Source organism: Schistocerca cancellata, chromosome 3 (genome assembly GCF_023864275.1).
Source record: "Schistocerca cancellata isolate TAMUIC-IGC-003103 chromosome 3, iqSchCanc2.1, whole genome shotgun sequence".
NCBI lineage: Eukaryota > Metazoa > Arthropoda > Insecta > Orthoptera > Acrididae > Schistocerca > Schistocerca cancellata.
The window spans coordinates 474,362,609-474,377,253 of record NC_064628.1 but is presented as its reverse complement, the minus strand read 5'-3'; positions in this window follow the sequence as shown (position 1 = coordinate 474,377,253).

The window sequence follows — 14,645 nt, the reverse complement described above, 5'->3', positions numbered from 1 at the left end:
GAGGGCAAAACTATAGGGGAAGACAGAGATTGGAATACATTCCATAAATGACTGAGGACGAAGGTGCAAAAGCTACTCTCAAAAGAAGTGGTTGGTACAGGCGAGGAATTCAAGACAGGTCGCATCAAACCAAGATTGTTGACCCAAAATGAAACAGAAAGTTCGGTCAACATGCAAGCATCATGGACAAGCTCTGTGAACTCAAATGGGAGCCCCTGGAGGGAAGATGATGCCCTTTTCGCGAAATACTGTGAAGAACCAGCATTTGCGACCGACTGCACATTGCCGCTCCTACTATCAATAAACACCCCGAGAAATGACCGCGAAGACAAGAGAAATCAAGATTCGTTCGGATGCATGCAGACAGTCGCTTTTCCGCAGTCAGTTTGCGAGTGAAACAGGAAACGGAATGACTAGCAGTATACGGTCTCCTCCTCCATCCACCGAATGGTGGCTTGAGAATATATAAACGTAGATGTACCAACCGCTCGGTGCATGCTTAATTTGTTCAACATTAGTAATATCTTACAAAGGATGTGACCTTAAATGACAAGACACATCATAGTGTAAGGTGTTCGTGAACGTTGACTGGAATTAAGGAAACCCAATCGAAATATTTTTCACTGAGCACTCCTCTAACTCTCAGTGGCTTTTGCATTCAAAGCCCATGTCTCACCGTTAAAAGTCAAACCTCATGACACATACAAACTGCAGGCCTTATGCTTAAACTATTCGCCCTATTTTTACTCGATCATTTCTTTTGCGGTAAATCAAAACGTGGTTACCAAATTAGCCGTAATACATAAATTAGTCAATTAAGAAAAATCTCCTCTTGATCACCAGTTTCTCTATTGTTTATTTAATCTCTGTACGTATCGGCATTGCGCCCAATTCAAAGGAACAAAATACTGTTATTTGGAAGTATCGCAACCAACTTAATCACACTCGTGTTTGTCATGAAGCCTCTTTTACATTTATACATTTCGTTAACATCTCTCGAATTCACATGAAGCTTTTATGCAATGTGTAACCGAGATTGTGCCTATTCGGACACTGTGAGACGTTAATGAAATATATGAATGTAGTAGAGACAGCGTGAGAAACTCGAACGGTATTAAGTTGGACACGATAAATGTATAAACAAGATTCTCTTCCGTTGAAAATGGGGCAATGCCGAAGCCCCTAAGGATGAAAGGAAAATGAAATAAATATTAGTGATCAAGACGAGAATTTTATTATAAGTACAGAATATCATCGCCACGTCACATAAACGTTTTATGCAGTATGTATTCATAAATTTGGTATCTCGTACAATGAGTAATTCTTGATTACTATTATGATTAATCTGTTCATCAGCATTGATATTTCTGGGCATCTTTTGTTTCTTTCGTAAACTTACGAATTATAAATAACATATTTCTTCGAATGAAACAAAAAGTTTACCATTATCAGTCACGTGTTTAAACATCCATCGGGAGGTGAATTTATATGTATTAATATGACGTACATATTTTGATACGTCTTTGGGGTGCCCTGTGGCACTGTCGAACAGAGAAAATAAGTGTTCGACAAAAAACTGAACATACATCTAAAGGTGCAGAAAAACAACTGAAATAAATACCTCCAGTGGTCACAGGCCCCATTCTCTGCTGTAATACAGCACATATAACCAGTTAAACTTCGTAAACAAGGATAGTGTTTAGAAACTGGTAAGTTCAAAGAAAATATAGTAAAAACAGAAAGACAATCTCAAAGCACAAAGAACACATTGCAACACGAAACTACAATTTCCGGGCACGTCTTAAAGCATTGTGGAGATTTTTGATTGACTAGATGAAAAGGTATGTTAGATTAAGTATTTCAAATTGTGTCACGAATCCTTTTCAGACAAGTTTACATAGCTGCAATTTCGTACTCACTTATGTAATCAGGACTTAAGTCATGTATTCATACGTCTTAGTTTTACATCCTAAGCTCAGAAATTACTGTTTCTGTCAATGACCAACAGAGGGCTGACCGCATCTTTCATCGTACTATGTTGATCCACTATCCTGCTGAAGTTTCTCGCGTAGATGATGTCTCGGATTCATGCGTCGAAGTTGACAATACAAGCTTTTTTTCTCTCTCTCATAGAATAAACAATGCTCCCATCCTAAAAAGAAGCAGTTATCTGCAATAAACAACTGTCGAAAATCGATGACAGCGTCGCTGATAAATATGTAGCAGTGACGTGTGGCACTACTGTATCATTGCATAATGTCTCTTGAGTTATTGTCATTCATCCCCTATTTAATAAAATGACTGAACTATTAAATGTTTTATTTTTATCTCGTATGTGAGACCGAAGTTACATCATGAAATGTAAAATCTACGGCCTGATTATTGTGGCTATAAATTGTATTTGTGGGTTTCACTACTTATCGGTAAATAGGCTGTGTAAATGCTAAAACAAACCAGCTCAGTTATACGCCGCATCGTTCAGTCTGAAATTTACTTCGCCGTAAACACGTGAGAGTGATTTACGCCTGTCATACCACTGAAGGTTAATTACTAGGAGTATTTTTCATTCTCTTGTTGTCCTGTCTGACGCAGTAAATGGTACTAAGAGTTATTTTATGTGGAAATCAACTGGCTTAAAGATACCCTGGGCACATCGTTCCTTTTTATGAAAAAAATATAATAAATGGTTATCCCAAGAGGTAAACTATGTTAACGCAGCAGTGGGATATAAGTAATGACTGATTTTCAGGTAGAGTGCTTTTGTAGCAATACTCGGCGAAGATAAACCAAAATCATATGGATAGAAGGAAGGCAGTGTGATTTTTATTAATTTAATGGGTAGTTATTGGAGCAAATGAATAACAGTTCAATGAACGACGAAAAGTATGCGAAAAATGTAATCTTCACGGTTCATTATTGGAGACCACTTGAATGGTAATGAGATAAGTGCTGAGCATGCAATATGGTTAAGGAGCAAAACAGAGGGACTATACAACGCAGCCCTTATTAATAAAAAGATGATAATCGTGTAATACACAAAACACCGAAGTGACTTATGGAGAAATGGAAATAAATTGAGGACGTGTTAAAAATATCCGGAAGTTTGGTGCATACAAGAGAAAGGTCACCGTGCGTTTGTAGTGGAGAGCTGAATACTCATTTCTGCTTACCTCTACATTTAGTCTACATTCGCTCCAAATGCAAACTTCAGAAACCATATGGACTCTAGTAAACCGAATCAGTGTGTGTTCCTGTTAGCTATTCGTCTAAAAGTGAGCATAAAGCATCTAAAATCAAATGAAATGAACGTAGGGTCTTAGGTCACCCATTGCTGATTTACTTTCGACTCATTTGATGTGAAACTGCCGGCCATTGTGGCCGAGCGGTTCTAGGCGCTTCAGCCCGGAACTGCGCTGATGCTATGGTCGCAGGTTAGAATCCTGCCTCGGGCATGGATGTGTGTGATGTCCTTAGGTTAGTCAGGTTTAAGTAATTCTAAGTTCCAGGGGACTGATGACCTCCGATGTTAAGTCCCATAGTGCTCAGAGCCATTTGAATCATTTTTCAAACTGAAAAACGTTTCAGGAAAATTATTTTTTGTCACGGACATTGGAGAGAGTGCAAAAGACAATGTGTTCTTTGGCTAGTGTGGTAAAAATTTCTTTTCAATTATTATTGAATAAATGATAGTGGTCGCTGTGTATAGCTGACTTGGGCAAGGCGCGTACGTCAGGATCTAGCCACACCAGTACAAGCCCCCATTGGCCGTGTAACTGACGTTTAAATGTGTAATCTGCTGTTTGAGTTGAGAGGGAAAAAAAAGGAAATAACGGTGCAGAAACGCGTAAATGTTTGCCATAGTGTTCGAAAGAGGAAACGAATTAAACGGCTGAAACAATGGCCGCCCACGCCTGCAAACACCGCACGCGCCACGCTCGTGTCACCGCCATCTGTCATTTCCGCAGGGCTCGGCTTTATGTCGATTCTGCCGGGATTCACGGCCCATCCGGCAGCAGCAAGGGGTGGCGCCAAATCCCCTGCCTGTGACGTAACTGACCCGCATTTCAGAAAACGTGCGTACTGCCCTTTCCAACGGGATTCTGGCTGGTGTTCGGCGGACATCGCCTGTGTGCTTTAATGGGATAACTGCCATAATTTGAACTTTTACCGTATGCTGTCAAATAAATCATGTGACAGATAACCAATGCGAGACACAGAACAATACTAAGCTTCTGAAGATGACTGATTAATGTATCAAAACCGGGGCGGCCGGTGTGGCCGAGCGGTTCTAGGCGCTTCAGTCTGGAACCGCGCGACTGCTAAGGTCGCAGGTTCGAATCCTGCCTCGGGCATGGATGTGTGTGATGTCCTTAGGTTAGTTAGCTTTAAGTAGTTCTAAGTTCTAGGGGACTGATGACCGCTGATGTTAAGTCCCATAGTGCTCAGAGACATTTGCACCATTATCAAAACCAGTAAAGCGAAATTTTTTCCTTTGTTTCCGTGCGACTACCGTCGCATCAATGAAAAACACTGTAATGGGCTATCACCAAAACGTACAACGTTTCAGATATTTCATAGAATGCTCTGTTCTGATGCAAAAGGAGTTTGATGAGGTTGTCGTCACTGCGGGAACAGCTCAATACGGATGTCATTGTGTTGCTCCTTTACTGCATTTAATGAAACCATACACGGTGAGATCGGTCAACTCTTCATCAGCAAATCTATCCATACTGTTGTACACCACAATTTACCGTTAACACCGTCGGAAAAAATAACCAGAGACGGAACTGTGCAACAATGAACGCAAGCTTCAGGATACAGATTAAAGTGGCATTGTTGATGTCAGCTACAAATACAGTGAGTGAATGGAACAATGCTTGTTTCCAAACAAGACTCACAGTACATACCGGTAACATCTGCCCTGTTGTGCTCTGTTGTCAGTACAATTTAGATACAAAGATAAATGGGACAGGAAACCAGACGCAGTACGATAACTCTGTAACGCGCCGCCAGTGACCGTGGATCTCTTATACCAAATACCCAAAAGTATCCCTGTACAACCTCTGAATGTTTGTTGGTGGAGTTCTGGTTTATCCTGCATATTTTACGAACTGCCGTAAAGTGCTGGGCACTGGACCTTTTAACTTATATCATCAGCTTACGTAGCAGCCTCAGCTTGCACATGACCGCAGGTTTCGTAACACCATTAATTTCGTGAAGAGTTGCGGGACGCTTTCTTCTCACTTAACGCAGTGTAACGAAAGCGCAAGCTGTTGAACTTCATGGCGAGGCCGTCAGTGCTCGCGTGTTGAAAGCGCGCACGTCGGACGTCGCGCGGGTCGGATGGCAGAGCACGTAGCATGCAGAACCAGTTTTACACGGCCGGGCGGCGCGGCTAATTGCTCGATCGATATGCGAGTTCCCATTGAGGGGAAACTCCAGGTGCGTGGCTGCACCAGACGCGGATTTGCGCCTCCATTGGGAGAGCCGTTCGTAAATTTCGTTCTGCTGTGACTATTTCTGTACCGGAGGCGTGCCTCTGCAACCGGTATCACGGCAATTTACTCGTGCACTTGTTCTACAAGGCCAGCAGGTCCTGTCACGTTGGAATACAGCTATGTGAGTGTACCGCGCCGCTTATGGAACGACAGAATGTGTCCCTTTCGTAACATCTGTATCGCCATCGGCAGAGGTTAATAAACTTTAACTGCTTCGTGTGTCCGTACTGGATATACCTGTTACTACGTAATTTACGATAGTCTTCTCAACAGAATTAAGATGCTACGTTTATTGGAGGGTAAATACACGACGGAGAGTAGTAAAGATGCATCAAAACTGCGAAGTTACTGTTCCACTTAGACAGGTGTAAGAGTTTACGTATCCCAGATAAAAAATGAAGTTATTGCCGTTTTTGTCGAAGGAACCATATTAGAGTTTCTGATCAGTAAGGAAACAGCTCGAAACTGAAATCAGGATCGGTGAAGGGGAATTGAACCTAGTTCTCCTGGACGCGAGTCCACGCGTTCACGTATCTGAATATTGCAGGCCTGGTTAGCCAACATAATGCTGTGTAAACATTGTAATATTATTCAATTATCAGTGTTCTAATTACTTTGCTAAACTATCAAGGAAGAACCTGTGTACTGGCCTTCACCTGATGGCGCAAAAACAGACTACGTCAACAGAGTCGCTCTTCTAGATGAAGTCTTGCATATAATTCCGATCTCATGAGACGTGTCGTTCGTTACCTTCAGAGTGAATAGTGAGCACATGAAAGAAGCATTCCGATCTATTAATGTTAATTTGAGATGTCTGTGCAATCATTATCATTATCGCTGTTGCCATTGTTTTATTTGCTAAATGTATTTCGAATGTCTGTACATCCAGCCTAATACAAACTGTGCGTGTCCCTACAGCATTTGGTAAGGTACGCCACCACAAATATGCAATAAACAGTACCTGAGGATGTGAGGGATAGCACTGGGCAAGTACAGAGACGTTACAACACTTTTCTGAGCTCGATAACGGAGGATAATGATTGATAAAATCCATCGAAGGGCTTTACTAGCTAATTATAACGCCACTAACGTCTTTTAATATTAAATGCTGAACTGAATCAAATTATAACAGAAACTGCCTGCTCAGTTGCCGTTTGACTTTCGGATGCCTGGTAACCTAATGGAGATTGCTATAATTTGATGTAATTGAGATTTGAGATTCGAATAATCTATGCTGAACTCTAGAGTTGCTGTTTTCGGGAAAACGTGAGGTGAAAATTATATGCAAGTCGTTATCTAGAGTAGTGGCCCCGTTGTCGCAGTCTCACTGTTATTCCGTCGCCTGGTGAGGGTCATCACAAGGGTGACTTCTTAGTTCTTTCACAATGTTAATGTTGTTGACTCATTTGTGGCTACTTATTTATAGTACCTTTTTCTTTACATGTTGTGAGAGTACCTCATTCTAGAATCTCAGTGCTTTATGAGGGAGAATCGGCAATGCCTGAAGAAGGATGTTATTAGTAAGATCAGTTAAGTCTGATGTTCGTGTAACGTCAATGATCCAGTAGATAATAATTAAACCTCAAACTGTGGGACATGCCATTGCTATTGGATCGACTTGAATTTAGAATTACGATCTAGTGTCGTATCAACAGACAAATGCTGAGTGCATTTCATATTTGCACCCGTGAGTCACTGAGTATTTTTAATGTAATACCCGCGCTGTGAACCTAAAGAATTTGTCGTCCTAGAAAAAGCCTTAGACAATGTCACACAGTGCAAGATGTACAAAATTCTGTAGAAGTAACCTATAGGGAAAGACTGGTAATACACAATATGTACAAGAAACAAGAGGGAACAATACGAGTGGAAGACAAAGAACGAAGTGCTCGGATTAAGAAAGAGCGTCAGACAGGAAAGTAGTCTTTTACTGCTCAATCTATGCATGGAAGAACAATGATGGAAATAAAATAAAGGTTCAGGAGTGGAATTAAAATTCAAGATGAAGTGACATCAGTGATACGATTCGTTGATGATACTGCTATCCTTAGTAGAAGTGAAGAAGAATTATATGATCTGCTAAATGAAACGAACGGTGTAATGAGCACAGTGAATGCATTGAGAATAAATCCAAGAAAGGCGAAAGTAATGAGAAATAGCAGAAATGAGGATATCGAAAAACTTAACATTAGGATTGATGGTCACGAAGAAAAGGAAGTTCAGGAATTCTACTACCTAGACAGCAAAAAATAACCGATGACTGAGGTAGCAAGGAGGATATGAAAAGCAGACCAGCACTGACAAAAAGGGCAATCCCTCCAAAGAGAAGTCTACTAGTAACAAACATAGACCTCAATTTGAGGAAGAAATTTCGGAGAATGTACGTTTGGAGCTCAGTATTGTGTGGTAGTGAAACATGGACTGTGGGAAAACGATAACAGAAGAGAATTGAAGCATATGAGTTGTGGTGCTACAAACGAATGTTGAAAATTAGATGGAGTGATAAGATAAGGAACGAAGAGATTCTCCGCAGAATCGGAGAGGAAAGGATTATGTGGAAAACACTGATAAGAAGAAGGGACAGGATGGTAGGACATCTGTTACGACATCAGGGAATAACCTTTATGATACTTGAGGATAAAAACTGTATAAGATGACAGCGACTGGAATACATCCAGCAAGTTGTAACTGCTACTTTGAGATGAAGAAGTTGGTACACGAGGGAAATTCGTGGCAGGCCGCACCGAACCAGTAAGAGGACTAAAGAGTCTCTCTAACGGATGCCTTTGCGGTAGATCTGGACTCGGAGGGAGTCGGTTCGATCCGTCTTATTTGAAGAAATTTCACTGCCAGTACTTGACCGTCCATAGCGTGAACAGTGGCGGTCTATTGTTCGTGATCAGCAACTCCGGGACCTGTACTCAGTATCTGATGATGTTACTGCTGGTGACTCATCCGTCGGAAGGGGTCGTTTAGAGTGGCGGTCCTCTTGGTGGCGTTATTGAGGAGCAGGCTGCGTGCTGCCAATGGTACCACCTACTCTCACCTCCAGTCTCCTATAATGCAAACTTGACTGCACAGTGTTGCGTGAACAAGCTATTTCACGGCACACAATTCCAGTCTCGCCCAGCGGTTCGCGCCAGCGCTGGTCATGCCCTCGAATCGCTCCAGTGGGCGCGGATATCAGCGAGGTGGCTTGTTCAGTACCACGCCGAGTTTGGTTGCGGCGGTGCAGCGCTACAAAAAGAACAGTTGCAGAACCAGAAAGATCTCCTTGCTACACATCTTCTGGGAAAAAGAGCCGGATCGCAATGGAAAACGGCTAACAAGTATGTGGTGAGTCGTCGGGGGGCCAGGCATCGGCGCAACGACACCGCGTTTGTTTCGTATTGGCGGAGCCGTCGCGGGATATGCCACTATCTGCACGATTAAGTGTGACGGGCGACTACCAGTCGAGGTGGGGCAGCCGCGGTGGCAGTGGGAAGCGAAGAGATGCTGGAGGAAGTTCAAAAGCGCTGTCCCGAGTTTGAGTAGGCAGAGTGGAGAATGCAAGGCAGCGCGGTTGCTGAGCGTTAGCACTGAATGTGGGCTGCTGTTGACGTGAGGCATCGTTTGGCTGGAACAGCAACTGTGTTTGCCGTCTTAGGACCAGAAGGTACGACAACTGCGAGCCGATAAGCGTTTGAGGAAGAAAGATTTCTGTTATGACGATTGGAAGGCCGCACTAGTAAGCTGTGCAGTTCTGTTGTGCTGCCCTGTGATGTTTTGTTCGTATTGGCTTTGGACTGATGAAACGGTGGAGCTGTTATTGGGCTTGTATTTGAGAAGCAACCCAGTAACATTAATGTGGCCATCTGTTAAGAGCCTGAATGACCACCTTCTGCAGCGCGGTCCGCTGCGAGACGTGCAGGAGGAGGGTCAGTGAGGTTCTGCAAGGAACCGACGGAGATGTGGAGCTATGATTTGTGACGATCCACAATGCCTTCCAGAATGACGAGGTCACGCAGGGGTTGTCACGATTGTTACAGGGTGTTTACTTTCAGACGTTTCACGCAGTACAAGCCAAGGCCATCTGTTCGATGGAGCTTAAAACGTGATTCATGTGAAATGTTGCCACTCAGCTGACGTCCAGATGCGTTACTGGCGTGCATTTCCAGCCTTGGTCCCCGATGAACAGCAGTCCGCGTGGGTGCATGGAATAGGTGCCTACTGCGGAGGCCCAAACGCAGCAATTTCGCTGAACAGTGTCGGTAGTTCTTGGTTTATGTAGGTTGTCAGTCGTTCAACAGCTGCAGGTCAGTATGTCTGTACACATCTCAACAACCGCCGACCACCCCCGTCATCTATGGCCCGTGGTGCACCATAGTTACCTCGACGCCGATTCTGCATAGCGCCATTTTCCACTCGAACACGCGAACAGTTTACAAACTTAGCCGTTTCGGCGATGCGTCCAGGACTGGTGTGAGATCCAGTGACCACGCCATTTTGGACACGACAATGACAGTGTTTTCCCCTTCTCCCGACACACTTTATATACCTGAGCAGTGGCGGACTGACGCCAGCACCGGGTACGCTCGTTATAGCGTTGCGATAGACTTTGGAGATTATATGTGATCTTTGGATATCGCGTGGCTTTCTTCCGGGTTGGCGGGCTTCAAGAGTCGGCTGTCAGCTTTCGAAAAGGAAACACTGAGAGACATGAGACGTCTCCGGAGAAAGGAGTGTCGACTGCGATCGGGTGTGCCCTATCAGCGTGATATGCCGCGCAATTCTATTGGTCGGCAAGTCTGTGTTTTTGGGCAGCTCGGAGATCCAAGTTTCGTGATTTATATAAAGGGAAAGGTCCCTGAAGTAAAGTGGTTAAGCTGCTTGAGCCGCTGAGTTATGAAGTGTGCAAACATCAAGTAAGTGGGCCGTTAGTGTATGTTGCTGAGCGATGTGTTAAGAGGCGTTTCACTCGCTAGATGATTGTGGAACTTACACATCCGTTAATCGAAAAGTATGTGGATGAGCTCCGTGTGAGCTTGTTAAATGTTGGCTTCGCAGTGAAGTATTAGTTATAACTGTACTGGTTGTTCTCTAATTGATTATTAAGGGTATTAAGTGATTGAAAACTTCACCTATGTGATAATACTATTATCGGTGAACCGTCCTTAAATGGTTTCAATTTAAAGGTCAGTGATTACTGTGGACGGAATATTTTGTAGACTGATGCACGTATGTCTGATGCAAGGTTCCTGCCCTGTACTTTTGTGTGTGTTTCAGAGAGTTGCAATTGTTCTGTGTTTGTCAAAAGCTGCTGTAAGTGCCAACACCTTGGCTGGGAGTGAGGTGCCACCCGCAGCCTTGGTGCTGCTGTGTTTACGTAACTCTGCCACGGCTGGATTGCTTTGGGCGAAGACCCCATTCCAAAAGTTTAGTACATCTTTCCTTTCCGTCAGGGCGGGTAAAACGCGGTTTGCAATTTGATTATGATTTTCTGATGTTTAAACAAATGTTTTTTTTGGGTTACATAAATATAGACCTGCAACTAAGTAAACGTTAGCAAACAGAGCAGGTGTAATGTAATGAAATTCTCTCTATAGTTTTTCATGTAATTTTGGGCTAATTGCCGTGATCTGTTTCTGTAGTAATAGACAGTACATAGTGCTTGTTGAGTCGATGTCACGTCTCTATTTACGTTACTGTGTGTAATCACGTAAAGTGTAATCTGGGTTTGTTTCATGGCAATCTTTCTTACTTCTGTTACATATCCATGTTCTAGTGAACTGTGGTTAACCAGGTGAGTTTCAAGTGTTGTTTGGACCTTGTTGGGCCGTGCAGTAATCAAATGCAATTAAGTGGCTGGCCCACTCTTATAGGAACTGTACTGTTGTAAGCTTTTATTAAGTGTGGTGAAGCCACGGCAATACGGTGTTTGCTAGTTGTTTCTTAACTGATTTCATATACATTTTTATGGTTATACTTGTTGGGTTCTGATAACTGTCTTGTTTCAATAAGAACTTATACTAAGTAACTGCTGAAGATTGTGGGGAATTATCCAAAGCAACCTTATGTTAATAAATTAAGTATGTGTAAATCAAAGTATGACTACCAGCCACGATTCGCCATCCCGTTTCCCGTCCTGATAACAGTGGTGGTATGGATTGAGCAAGGCCGTATTAAAGTGCCACGTACCAGTACCCTGCACTGATACCCTGCGCTGATAGCGCTACAACTTCCGTCTCTAAGTGGTTATTGCACGTTGACGTCAAACATGGGTGGTGGTCACATTAATGTGACAGGTTTAACAAGTTTACTGAATTTTGATGAAACACGACGAGATCGTGTGGTGCCTGAATATTTCAAAGCAGTCGAGTATCTGAGGAACGGTATTTTTCAGCTTCTAGTGATTCAAGTGCCCTTATTACGTGGATGGACAATTGATACACGTTCAGTTATTGTCACTATAGGTTGTGTATGTTGTAGTGATCCGACGGAAGTGTGATAACAGAAGCATAAATGGAAAAAGGTCTCAAAAGCCAATTTTAGCGGAACCGGGAACTGAAGCGGATGCGGAAGTGTATATGTTAAGAAAAAAGTAATAATTTTTTGTCGAACGCTATTTCTTATCATATTAACACTAAAAATTTACCAATAGCAGATTATATTTACAAAAAATAATTTTACCGCTTTTTGACTCTGAAACCTGTTTCGATGTTCTTCATATATGAGGCCAGCTCCACGAAATAATTGTTCACTGGCTACGCTACCAGCAGGAGCTGACAAATACTCGCAAGCTAGTGGCAATAGGTAGTGGTACGAGCGTCCATTTGATTTCCACCACATTAGTGGATCATCTTTTAGAGAAAGTCTTTTTTCCTTTTTGTACTGCAGTAGGATTGATTGTAACATCAAAATCAGACTGTCGTTTTCGTTAGGCGTAGTCGGTCGGGTCCTGCTGATCTTCGTTCGTATTTAACATGAATTCTAACGTTTGTAACGATGTTGAGACTCTGTGATTAAACCACTATTTGTTGAAGGCTCATTTTCAGTTTCAAATCGGCACGTATTATAGCTAGTAGATATGCAGTCATCTTCAGATGAGTTTGGATCTTTGGCTTTCATCATCATCAAATTAAGTATTTGGGACTAAACTTGCTCTATGACGATGACACCGAACGATTTTGACGTATCGGGGTTTTAATTGCGTCGCACTTATGTACTAATCTTTTCTGGTCAGTTCTCCAAATCACGTGCTTGAATTCAGTTCATCACGTTATTTTCTGGTAAAATTTTGGAATTGTTCTGAATTATCAGTTTTTGTTTCTTCTTGCTTCAAGTAGTCACAAGAACTTGAATTAACTGTATGACTAGTGAAATGCTGGTATGAGAACAGCTTAAGTTGCTAGTAATTTATTTGAATGGTTTCATTACTTCTACAAATTTTGAACATTTATCTAGTCTTCAGTGGACATCGTGATTGGAATCAGCGAATCTTTGAGCTTTGAAAATGTTTCCATCGTTTAGAACGTGCTATTATAGCTGGAAATAGAAGAAATTTAAAATATAGAATTTTCATAAAAACAAAACAGATTACTTATCATATAGATATACCATAAATTTAAAATTCATTAATATACATTTCAAATACTTACAGTATCGGGCAGTCCTGGATGACATACAAAGCAGGTCGATTAAGGCGTTCGCTTTTAACTTTTGCCAGCTCGGTTTGTGCGACCAACGAATGATTGAAATGGGTGACAATGTTTTCAATTTAGCAGTAGGTTGTAGGAGCCACTCCAGTGATTTTATAAAGCGCTCATCTCAGATTGCTTGAGGGGCAAGGACGTAAGACCAGTTTAAATTTCATGCAGTGTTGCCAGCATAAACTTGTGTGCAGCTGACGTATTGCAGCGGTGTATTTATTCCATGTCACAAACTGTTACATGCTAATATCTAGAAATAACTAAAAAAGGCACGTTATCTATCGTCTTGTACCAACACGATGCGACTGTAACTACGGCGTGGGGGATCCTTTAAAATGTTATCATGCAGTGAATAATTCGGATAAAAACCTTTGCACCAGCAGTGGACAGACTCACTGTTTGATAACCGAACTGTATTATTAGTACCAACTACATTATTATATAAATATAGACTAGTCTTTTGTTTTTTCGCCTCCACTGAGGTGTGATAGTTTCATCTAACTTCTCAGACATGTAATGATTTATGAAGACCCTTCAATGCGCTGACGGTGCGCCCTTTTCGCCAATATACTTTGTCCTAGATTTTTCAGTTGACAGTCAGATCATTAATCTCAGCGAAATAGTTCCAATTAAAACTTGTTTTCGTCTTGCTTATTGTATTCTTAACTGACGTTCCACCACAAAACTGTTGACTAAAAAACACTTGCCATATAGCAACGCTATAGTAACACAAAGTAGAATGACTATCAAAAAAGCTATACTTTCGCGGCGATGGACAGAGATCACTTCATAGTAATCCAATAATTGCAACAATCGCTACGGTCACGTTTCAGATTGCTTCACACCCCACCCAACGAACCGGATTCGGGAGCGGATGTGAAAAATCGTGCGGAATTTCCGGAGATGCGGAAGCGGAAGCAGAGGTCTGTCGCATCACCAGTATGTTGTCTGTGTTCTCTGTCCTTCTTTGATTCAAGCACTGGACCTAGTGGCGTCTAAGGGTCCCTTGCTGTTGTATGACCAATCTCAATGCGGCGAAGTATTTATGTTGGACGATAGAAGTTTATACGAGTAAGACGCCCTGACTGCTTACCATTTGCGCCCCCTCAAGAGATCTGTTATCACTGTGGGGCGAGAGCTTATTTTTCTGAACTTTTGGGTTATTATGCGAGGTATTAAGTCAGTTGCAAAAATGCGTGAGATCTCCTGGTTTGTTTTGTCTTATGCATGTCCTTTGGTAATTTTATGGTGCAACCCTTAATAAAATTAAATTACAGATGGTTACGTATCCATGCTTCCACGAACCCTAGGCCAACTCCACGCCCACAGAAATCAAGCACCTCAAGACTTTACACATCCATTACATTTGTCTGCACGCGACACAATTGACACACACCGCGAGCAAAGCGGCCGTTGCACGCTTAGGAAGAAGACACTTTACGATTTGGCGTCTGGACAT